This window comes from Macrobrachium rosenbergii, chromosome 26 (genome assembly GCF_040412425.1).
Source record: "Macrobrachium rosenbergii isolate ZJJX-2024 chromosome 26, ASM4041242v1, whole genome shotgun sequence".
NCBI classification, from domain to species: domain Eukaryota; kingdom Metazoa; phylum Arthropoda; class Malacostraca; order Decapoda; family Palaemonidae; genus Macrobrachium; species Macrobrachium rosenbergii.
Genome location: NC_089766.1, coordinates 14,909,312 through 14,920,414, shown reverse-complemented (window position 1 = coordinate 14,920,414; position 11,103 = coordinate 14,909,312).

Below are 11,103 nucleotides of genomic sequence, written 5' to 3'. Positions count from 1 at the left end.
GTTACAGATTTGTATAGATTGGCGCATACGTGATATGACTGGAAACTTACATATAGCTGTACCTACTTGTTAATTGGAAAGAGGCTGTATGCCTAATAACTTTAGTAGGTGAAACCCTTGATGTTGCGGAATAAACGCCTAATAAGTTAGGGCTATACAAGTGTTAAGCCTAATTGTTGTTTCCGAACTGTAATTGACCGGAAAGCCTCAAAGCATACTTGTTACTCCCGTAGGAATGCGTAGAATGTTACTGATAGATTCTAGTCTTAATTCCATGTCTTGGGTTCCCGTGACAAGTCAGTTAAATATTCTGTGGGAGTGGATAGCTTATGTTTATGGGTTCTTAAATCTCTCTCTCTCTCTCTCTCTCTCTCTCTCTCTCTCTCTCTCTCTCTCTCTCTCTCTCTCTCTCTCTCTCTGCCCACAGTCAGTAACCCTCACCACGTAGGCTTATTACTCTTCATTAATAGAGCTCTCTGGGAGAACTGACTACTAGGCCTATAGGTAAATTAATGTGCCAGGTTCACGTTGAGTAAAGCGACTTTCGTGATGAAGTTTCGTCACGTCTACCGAAGGCTGTAGGCCTGAAGCAGTTTTTGATAGATTTAGCTTTAGCTCTGAGTACATGTGGGTAAATATTCTGGTACGTGCTTTGATGCTTGAACGGTTTGTAAATTGTATTTATACATAATATATATTTTGTATTCCTACATACATACTAACATACATGCAAGGTGTTACTCCAAATGGTGTTAAGGTTCCAGTTCTTAGCAAGCCTTTTGGGATGACGGTGCTTGCCCCATGACCTTATCCATTCTATCTGTGAAACTTATAGTTGACTAGCTACCAAGAACATGCCCTCCCGCCGAGATCGATATCCGTTTCTTATTGTTGAGAGGAGGTTTGTAAACCACTATATATATATATATATATATATATATATATATATATATATATATATATATATATATATATATATATTATATATATATATATATATATATATATATATATATATATATACTGTATGCATATACACACGTACATACACACGCATACACACACACACATACTCAGAAATGTCTGGGTTGTGAATGTTCGTGGATGTAATGCAGAGGAGAAGAAATGTATGAGTAACTGGATGTTTTTGGCCACGAGTGAGACAAAGGTGAAAGGGCAACATGAGCCAGAATGGGAAAGACAAAGGCTCGTCGTGTCTGGCGTAGCAAAAAGGCGAAGAGCTAGAGGAGTCGCAGCTCTTGCTGTATCGAGGAGACTCTAGGGAATGGTGAAAGAGTACTAATGCATCACAGTAGCTGGACAGTCGTTTGGGCAAGATTAAGCATAGTTGGAGCAATCACTGTCATAGTTTGTTTGGGCCAGAATTAGTAAATAATGAGCATGATTAGAGCTTGAAAATTTTGAATTTGTGCATAACTGAATTTGGAAAATATGAAAGGGTGGTTGTGCTATGCAACATAAATGCAAAAGTAGGTGACGGATCAAGAGACAGTAGCCAGATACGGAGTTCCTGGAGCAAATATGACTGGAGAGGGTATTTTGAATAGAAGTACCAAAACACAAGAAAGAATTGTGTCAGACCATACATAAGATCAAAGGGTAAATAAAGCCTCTGATTCTCCCATAGAAAAATATCTTACCTAATGAACTTTTTTGTAACCAGCGGTCCACGTCAGGCCTCGTATTCACTTATGGGTGTTTTATCTTCACGAATGGTCCGCTGTGATGAGCAGGATCACTTTAGGTATATAACCAGTTAAATTTACATCAAGAACATTCCTGAAATGACAGGCCATAACTCTAAAGGGAGCGGTAGACCACCCTTCAAAAGATAGAAGCTTATTGGAAGCCAAAGGGATCTGCTGGTTTTCACTGAGATAATGTGGAACGCGATGGGCGTTACCTTTTGTCAGATATGTAACAGTTTTTTTTTTTTATTTTACACTTTCGTGAACACGAGGGATATCTTTGGCCAAACTTTCGGCGATTTTTAGGAACCCGAAGCAGGGGCGTCATTTAGAGGGGGCTGGGGGGACGACTGCCCCCCAGGACTCAAGATTCCCCCCCAAGCCTCAACTTGCCCCCCCTCACCCCACCAAGCCTCAAGGAGTAACAGCAGATGGTTTTCCATTATTCCTACCGAAATTCAAATGTGTCATCACATTAAGTTATATCTTTCTATCTATTTTATGTGCTTCAAAGAGCACATAAAATAGCTCAAAATAAAAAAAACCCCAGGTGATTAGGCTCGCTTCGCTCGCCAAACCCCCTCTGCCCCCCACCATCAAAAATCTGAAATGACGCCCCTGACCCGAAGAGAAATTGACTTGATACTTGGCATCACAAACATGGTGTCCCTAGGTAGACTGTGTTTTCGTTCAACAAATAATGTTTTCGCCAGGCAGTTTGCAGGAATGTAAATTAAAGTGTTTGAAAAAGCCAAAATTTTCTATTCCACTTCCCTTCCTCAGTTTAAATGGAATAAACAACTTACTTACTGGAAGTAGAAACATTTTATTAATGGATCAAATACCGTTAGATTTAAGCAATTTACTATAACATTCCCTTTCCTGCTTTACCCATCTTTAAAATAACACGTTTCAGAGTGACCATTACTAATTACGCAATATTTTTTTTATAACCGAAGCCAAACACTAAATGATATTTTCTTACATGAACCCTCTTTCCTGTACTCCGGCCATAGGATAAAAATAAAATAATAAGATTGAAAAATGTGTCGGTTATTTTTTTTTTATCATTTAGTATATGACGGATATTTCTCTTCAAGAAACACATTGAAGGAAGACTAATTGATTAATTGCTCAGTGGTCTTAAATCTGGCGGATATTTCTCTTACAGGATTACTGATTGAGTCACTGAGGCCAAAAGTAAGGAAAAAGATCAACTACATCCCCCTTTATAAGACTCATGGTTTTTTTGTAATTTGCTTTTGGTAAACAGACAAATTCTAAAAGTAAAGAAAACGGAAATGTTTTTACCCATTTCCTGAACCTTATTTTCAAAGATATGACGAGATCCCCCCCCATCCTGCCCGTGGGGGGTGGTGCTATCAATGCACCTCACGCAGTGCATTGTAGGCATGACTCAAGGTTCTTTGCAGCGTCCCTTCGGCCCCTGGCTGCAACCCCTTTCACTCCTTTTACTGTACCTCCATTCATATTCTCTTTCTTCCATCTTGCTATTCAGTCTCTCCTAACTATTGCTTCATATTGCAATTGTAAGGTTTTCCTCCTGTCACGCCTTCCAAACCTTTCTACTGTCAATTTCCTTTCCAGCGCTGAATGACCTCATAGGTCCCAAGGCTTGGCTTTTAGTCCAAATTCTATATTCCTTCCTACCCCTCCCCTCCCCTCCCCACCCCTTAAAGGAGCACGTTACGAAAACGATAAAGCTACACATTCATATTTGGGAGTTGGTGTTAATTGGGGTCGTCAGTGGTTGTTTCACAAAAGAAAGTTAGACTATTTACATATCAAAGACGATGGAGTGTGTTGTGTGTAGAAAGGAGAGGGAGGGGGTGGGGCGCGGGGAGGGATAGTGGTGGGGGGACTCTCTCTCTCTCTCTATCATTCTCTGGGTGTTAAGGACCGTTGTTGATGTGACACCGGTTCATTCTTCATCGATGACCACTGCCGTGATGCCACTTTCTCTCTCTCTCTCTCTCTCTCTCTCTCTCTCTCTCTCTCTCTCTCTCTCTCTCTCTCTCTCTCTCAAACGCCAGTTTACTCTAGTTAATTTTTTTTTTGTTCTCACCCGTCTCGATATATCATACATACATATATATATATATATATATATATATATATATATATATATATATATATATATATATATATATATATATATATATATAACCTTGAGAGTGTTCCAGGTTCATATTGTTCAACATTCTCTCTCTCTCTCTCTCTCTCTCTCTCTCTCTCTCTCTCTCTCTCTCTCTCTCTCTCTCTGCAGTAATCATTCATCATACGAATACAGATTTGGGGATAAACCCACGGATCTCTACATGATGTAGATCGGCCATATATTCACATACAGTCTTTTGCGGACTTGGCGCCTTACTTAGCCTAGATCTCTTTATTGATGGGGCTATAACCTCACTTTTGGTGTTATTTTTCGAGTAACGTAAGAAATAGGGTACAAATTTTTTAGAGAGAGAGAGAGAGAGCAGCAGCTCTTTGAAAACTATTCTGATAAGGGGCTTAATCCAGAGGAGAACTGGACTAGAGAGAGAGAGAGAGAGAGAAGCGGAAGGGAACCGAACTGCAGAGAAAGAGAGTGAGAGAGCAAAAGGGAACTGGACTAGAGAGAGAGAGAGAGAGAGAGAGAGAAGCTGAAGGTAACGGGACCAGAGAGAAAGAGGTAGAGAGAGAGAGAGAGCTGAAAGGAACTGGACTAGAGAGAGATAGAGAGACCCTGGAACTGGACTAGAGAAAAAGAGAGGGAGACCTGAAGAGAACTGCATCAGAGAGAGAGAGAGAGGGCTGAAGGGAACTGGACCAGAGAGAAAAGGAGAGAGAGAGAGCGAGCTGAAAGGAACTGAACTAGAGAGAGATAGAGAAACCCGGAAGCTGGATAAGAGAAAAAAAGAGAGAGAGAGAGAGACCTGAAGGGAACTGATGGAGTGAGAAGCTGAAGGGAAATGGACCAGAGAGAAAGAAAAAGAGAGAGAGAGGTTTCAAAAACAAACTGTACTCGTTTCAGATATGTCAGAGGTAAATTCATGAAAATTTTGCATGAAGTCTCAAACCCTGAATATAAGCAAAATAAGCTGCAGATACATTGCGCGCGATTTTTAAAAGCCGATGCACATTTAAAATAATTTTTTTTTTCGTTTGGTTATGTGTTGATTTTTATGAAAGTTTTACCGCAGGCGATTGGTTAGAGCTTGGGAGAGATAAGACTGGTCTTTGGGGGAGAGGGGACCTTATGGGGAGGGGCTTGCCCAGCCTTGTTGGAGGTTTGTGGTCTGCAAACCGTCTTCTTCTTCTTCTTCTTCTTCTTCTTCTTCTTCTTCTTCTTCTTCTTCTTATTATTATTATTATTATTATTATTATTATTATTATTATTATTATTATTATTATTATTATTAAAAGATTCAAACGCAACAGCACTGTCAAGATGCTCGAGAATAAAATTCTACCCACACTGTAGGAAAAAGGCAACGCTTTAAAGTTTGAATAATCTCTCTCTCTCTCTCTCTCTCTCTCTCTCTCTCTCTCTCTCTCTCTCTCTCTCTCTCTCTCTCTCTCTCTCTCGATTTATATGCAAGCGAGTATGCGGTCATGCTCTGACGCTTGCATAGATAAGTGAACCTAAATTGTACTTGTCTTGGTTGGCTGTACAGCCTTTTAATGTATATATATATATATATATATATATATATATATATATATATATGTGTGTATATATATGTGTGTGTATATATATATATATATATATATATATATATATATATATATATATATATATATATATATATATATATATATATATGAGAGAAAGATATTCACAACAGAAATGACTTAAAAGCCCTAATATGTAAGCGATTTCATTAACAGTAAAGCCGCAGGAAATGCTTAAGAAAAGACATAGTGCCAAGTACCTTCGTGCATTTTACACATCTTGGGGGGAGTAAGACACACGAAAGTACTTGGCACTCAGCCGTTGCCTTTTAAACATTTCCTGTGGCTTTAGCTGACAACGGAGATTTTTTTTTCCCCGAAATATCTTCGTGTGCCTTCATCTTCCAGTCACGCACGTCGACGGGGGTGGGGTTGGGGGAGTTGGGGGGGGACTGCGGAGGGGAGTACAGGGATACTGTGGGAAAGGGGGGTTGGGCTTTGAGATTTATGTTTACCTTGGCGAGTAAAAAGGGCCATCAGGAGAATAGTAAACTGCGGAAAAGGAGGAGAGGAGAGTTGGGGGGAGGAGGGGAAGGCCTTAGTCCTCGTGAGAGAGAGAGAGAGAGAGAGAGAACTGCATCTCTTAACGACCCAACGTCCCTGCCGTGTGATACTCGTACGAGTTTTAGTTTCGGGTTTTTAAGAGGTCGTTGCAGGGCCCACGTATCAAACGTGACCTCGAGTGTTATGGCTTTAGTTTTTGGGAATGAGGGAGAGGGAGGGGCGAGGAGGAGGAGGAAGAGAGCGAGAGAGGAAAAAGAGAGATGAGGAAAATTACAGGATTATTTTTGCTTTGGAATTGATAGAAGGATGTAAGAGGAATTGGAGGAAAATTCTTTTCAATGACAGAAGAAAGGTGGGCTATAGTTGATAGCAGGATAGATAAGGAATATAAATGAGAGCAAAAAAATAAAGATAGTTGAGGAAACTAAGGACAGGTGAAGAGAGAAAAGTGAGCCAGGTAGGCCAGAGATTTGAGGAACATTTATTTTTTGGGGGTAAGAATGAGGAATGAGAATAAGGAGAGTCGAGGGGAATTCAGTTTCTGGAATGAGGGAGAATGTAGAAGAAAAGAGAAGGGAGAGAGAGAGAGATTTAGTTTGTGGGAAAAGTATGGAAGAAGAAGTAGAACTATTTTATGAATGAGGGAAAGAAGGAGAGGAGCAATTGATAATGAAGAGAAATGAAATCGCAAAAAGAGATTTTAAAGATGCCGAGGATGTGCAGAAAAGTGGAAAGAATAAATAAAGTACAAACGATAAAAGACAAAAAAAAAAAAAAAGGATTAGAACGAAGAAGCAAAACGCACGCGAGTTGCATACTTTGGCCAGAATTTATGGCCATAGTTTAGGTATGAAATGTCCAAATGCTGCTTTTATTTCGTATTTCTATCCTTGCCGCAGTTCAAAAGAGGCCAAGTTGTGACGTGCGTCTTTTTAAAACGTCGGAAGACCCAGTGGGAATTTATTATCTTTACGAGCTTGATGCGCGCGCTACGCTGCGCTGGAACCCGGCGCTGCCTGTCATTTCTCCCCTACTCCGCCCCCACCCAGGGCGGACAAACAGGTTTGCAGGAGGAGGGTGAATGTGTCATGTCTCCCCTACCTTCCTGATCCCCTAGCTACCCCACCCCACCTAGGGTGGACAAACAGGTTTGCAGGGGAAGGTGGCTGTGTCATGGCTCCCTTACCTTCCCAATCCCCTACCTACCCCGCCCCAGGTAGGTCTGCAGGAGGAGGGTGGATGTGTCATGTCTCTCCTACCTTCCTGATCCCCTGCCTACCCCACCCCACCTAGGGTGGACAAAACAGGTTTGCAGGAGAAGGGTGGATGTGTCATGTCTCCCCTACCCTCCTGATTTCCTACCTATCCCGCCCTCACCCGGGGCGGACAGACAGGAAAGATCCACTCGGATTTAATTGTTATAGATAAATAGATTAAATGTCACGGTCTTCGTCTTCGTTGTTGGTGATTTTTGTTACTGCTGTGAGTTGTGGGTCAGTAGTGGTAAGAAATTAATATTGTTATTGTTACATTTTTACAGAGGTTATTGAATGTCTTGGTCCTTGTTATTGGTGATTTTGTTATTGTTATTAGAATAATATAATTTATTATGTTGCTATATCTGGAGTGGATATCGTTCAGATTATGTAGCGCTGTCGAAGCTGCGAAAAGTTGTTGTTTTGTGACTGTTATTAGTTGGGTTATTAGAGTTATTGTTGTTAGTTATAATGAAAGTCAGGAGGAGACTGTGTTGCTATAACGGGAGCAGATGTTTTTCGGAGATTATATACTTTCATACAGATGTTGTGATTGTTATTGTGGTTGGCTCTGATTTTAGTTTTCTGTAAAGAAAACTATTGAGATGGCTTTGTCTGTCCGTCTGCACTTTTTCTATATTCCCTCAGATCTTAAAAACTCCTGAGGCTAGAGGGCTGCAAATTGATATGGTGATCAGCCACCTTCCAGTCGTCAAACAGCAAATTGCAGGCCTCTAGCCTTAGTATTTTGATTTTATTTAAGGTTAAAGTTGGCTATGATTGTGCGTCTGGCAACGGTATAGGATAGGCCACCACCGGGCAGTGGTTAAGGTTTCATGACCCGCGATTGAGAGTTTCATGGGCCGTGGCTGAGAGTTTCATACAGCTTTATACGCTGTACAGATTGCACCGAAGAAACTTGGGCGCATTTTTTACTTGTTTATTATTATAACTTGGCAAGAATTTTAAGACTACGTGTTTGGTTGTTATTGTTGAATGTTTTGTTGGTTTTTATGTAATTGTTATTTAAATATTAGGAAGATCTATAATCCCAATACGGCAAAAAATTCCCGAGGTAACTGATTTGGTAAACTGATGAAGAACATTATCAACAGTCTTTTTATTGTGGAATTTAAATGTTAATATTTAAAATTATTATATCATACTACATAAAGAGGTTTCAAATTATTATCACTGTTGCTTATTTTATTAATACAGTCATGATATTAATTATTTTTATTTTTTTCTCAGTCATCCTATTCGACCGGGTGGTGCTTTTAGTGTGGGGTTCCGGGTTGCATCCTGCCTCCTTAGGAGTCCATCTTTTTTCCTGGATTATTATTATTATTATTATTATTATTATTATTATTATTATTATTATTATTATTATTATTATTATTAAAGGGCTTATATGCCAGCAGCGTTTAGCATTCAGTGTTGGTCACCCATTAGAGAAAAGCATTTTGATCTTCCTGTTATCAGCAATTTTCTTTTGGGCTGGGTTGGGGATGAGGTTGCTTACGTCTTGTCCTTCTCTACCCTGGTTGCTGCGACCCACCGCAGTTGAACTGACCAACGGGTGTCTGATTTTATGCTGAGGCTAGCAAGGCATCATGGAAATGGAGCCAGTGAATCTCCGACCACCCTTTACCCCGTCTCTGGGATCGATTCCGGGTATTATTTGTGAGACGAGGTCGTTAGCCATTAAGCTACGGGAATAATAATAATAATAATAATAATAATAATAATAATAATAATAATATTATTATTATTATTATTATTACTATAATAATATTATTATAATAATAATAATAATAATATTATAATAATAATAATAATAATAATAAGTAATATTATTATTATTATTATTATTATTATTATTATTATTATTATTATTATTATTATTATTGTAGCAGTAAACCACTCCACTCACACTGGCAAAAGACAGGCAGAACATCACGCAACATGCAGATCTGTATGCTAATTCCGGAGGATAAAAGGGCTTCAGCTTTCTTGGCATTTGAATGCTTTTTTTTTTTTTTCCCCGTAAAAGTTTCTCCTTTCGAGGGCAGATGACGGACGCGCCTGTCCCCATTTTTGACGGATCTCCGGCGACTCCTTTAGAAATTCAGCTTTTGCAAATCTCTTATTATGAATGTCAGCACTGCAGCAGCAGCGGCGGCAGCAGGATTTTGCAGTTTCCCGGCGCTTTGCGGTCGGAGTTACTGTACTTACTTGGTGTATGTCGGCTCTCCGCACTGAAATGTATCTAGTTTGATTCTGCGGGTGTTGGGTTGGCGAGAGTGACTCGGTATTGCTACGCCTTGTGATTTTTTTGATTGGGTAAAATTGCGTGAAATGAATTGGTAAGTGGGGGATAGATTACTATTATTATTATTCAGATGATGAGCCTTATTTTTTTGTTGTGAAAATTGCGAGAAATGAATTGGTGATTTAGGACAGATTATTATTATTATTATTATTATTATTATTATTATTATTATTATTATTATTATTATTATTATTATTATTATTATTCAGATGATGAGTCTTATTTTTTGATTGTGAAAATTGCGTGAAATGAACAGGTAGTCTAGGCCCACAGGGGCCATTGACTCAAAATTCAAGCTCTCAAAGAATATGGTGTTCATTAGAAAGAAGTAGCAGAAGGTAATGAGAAATACAGAACGAAGAGATCACTTGTTAAAAAGAAAAAAAAATAAATGAACAAATTAATAAAAGCTTAGACCAAAATGTAAGTTATTAAAATACAAGAACTGTATTAGGGTTGTAACGCATTGCAGCTTCGCTTGAACTTCTGAAGGTCCAGCTGCACGACATCCGCAGCAGGGAGGCTGTTCCACAGTCCAGTGGTGTGGGGAATAAAGGACCTCTGGATTATTATGGATTGATTAATTTTGGCGCTGAAGTGGTGGAAATGGTACGAAATTACAAGTTCAGTTGTGAAAGATCGTCAAGAATGTGTTGATTTTGATGGTGTGAGTATTGCGTAATTTTAAAAATTACTGGGTAATTAACCAGAGCCTACCATTAATGTATCAAATTTGAATCTTAATTGGTGGAAGATATATATATATATATATATATATATATATATATATATATATATATATATATATATTATTTATTTATTTATTTATTTATTTATATATATATGGGCGTATATAGACTGTACATGTATATATATATATATATATATATATATATATATATATATATATATATATATATATATATATATATATATATATATATATATATATATAAATATATATATTGTGGCTTTACAATTACATCTATATATATATATATATATATATATATATATATATATATATATATATATATATATACTATATATATACACATACATATGTATATATAAGCCGTTTACTCTTACAGACGGTGGCTCCAAGGAAGAACAGCTCAGCAGCCACCGCTAAAATTCACCCCAAAACCGCTGCATCCAGGAGGAATTTTTTTGCGCGAGCACACTATACACACAGCTGCATCTCAGAGTATCTCGCTAAAGAAACAACAAAAGAAGCCACATTCTGTTGCTGACGGCGACAGGTGCCTGGGGCTCTATCCTGTTAGCATCTAAATACCCCAAGACATTTGAGATTTGCTGGGGTATTCAAGAGGGCCCAGTTTTTACTTGCCATTTTCTCTCTCCGTTTCCTTTTCTGTGCCGGGCTGCAGTCTTTAATGGGGTCCTTGGGATTGTAGCATTCTGCTTTGCTGTCTAAGGTTGCAGCTTAGCTTGTAATACTAGTACTACTAGTAGTAGTAAGTTGTAGTAGAGTTCTAACAAGAATTTGTTTAATTTTGCGTTTGTTATTGTGCGTTTTTTTAAAGATTTTTGTTTAATTTTT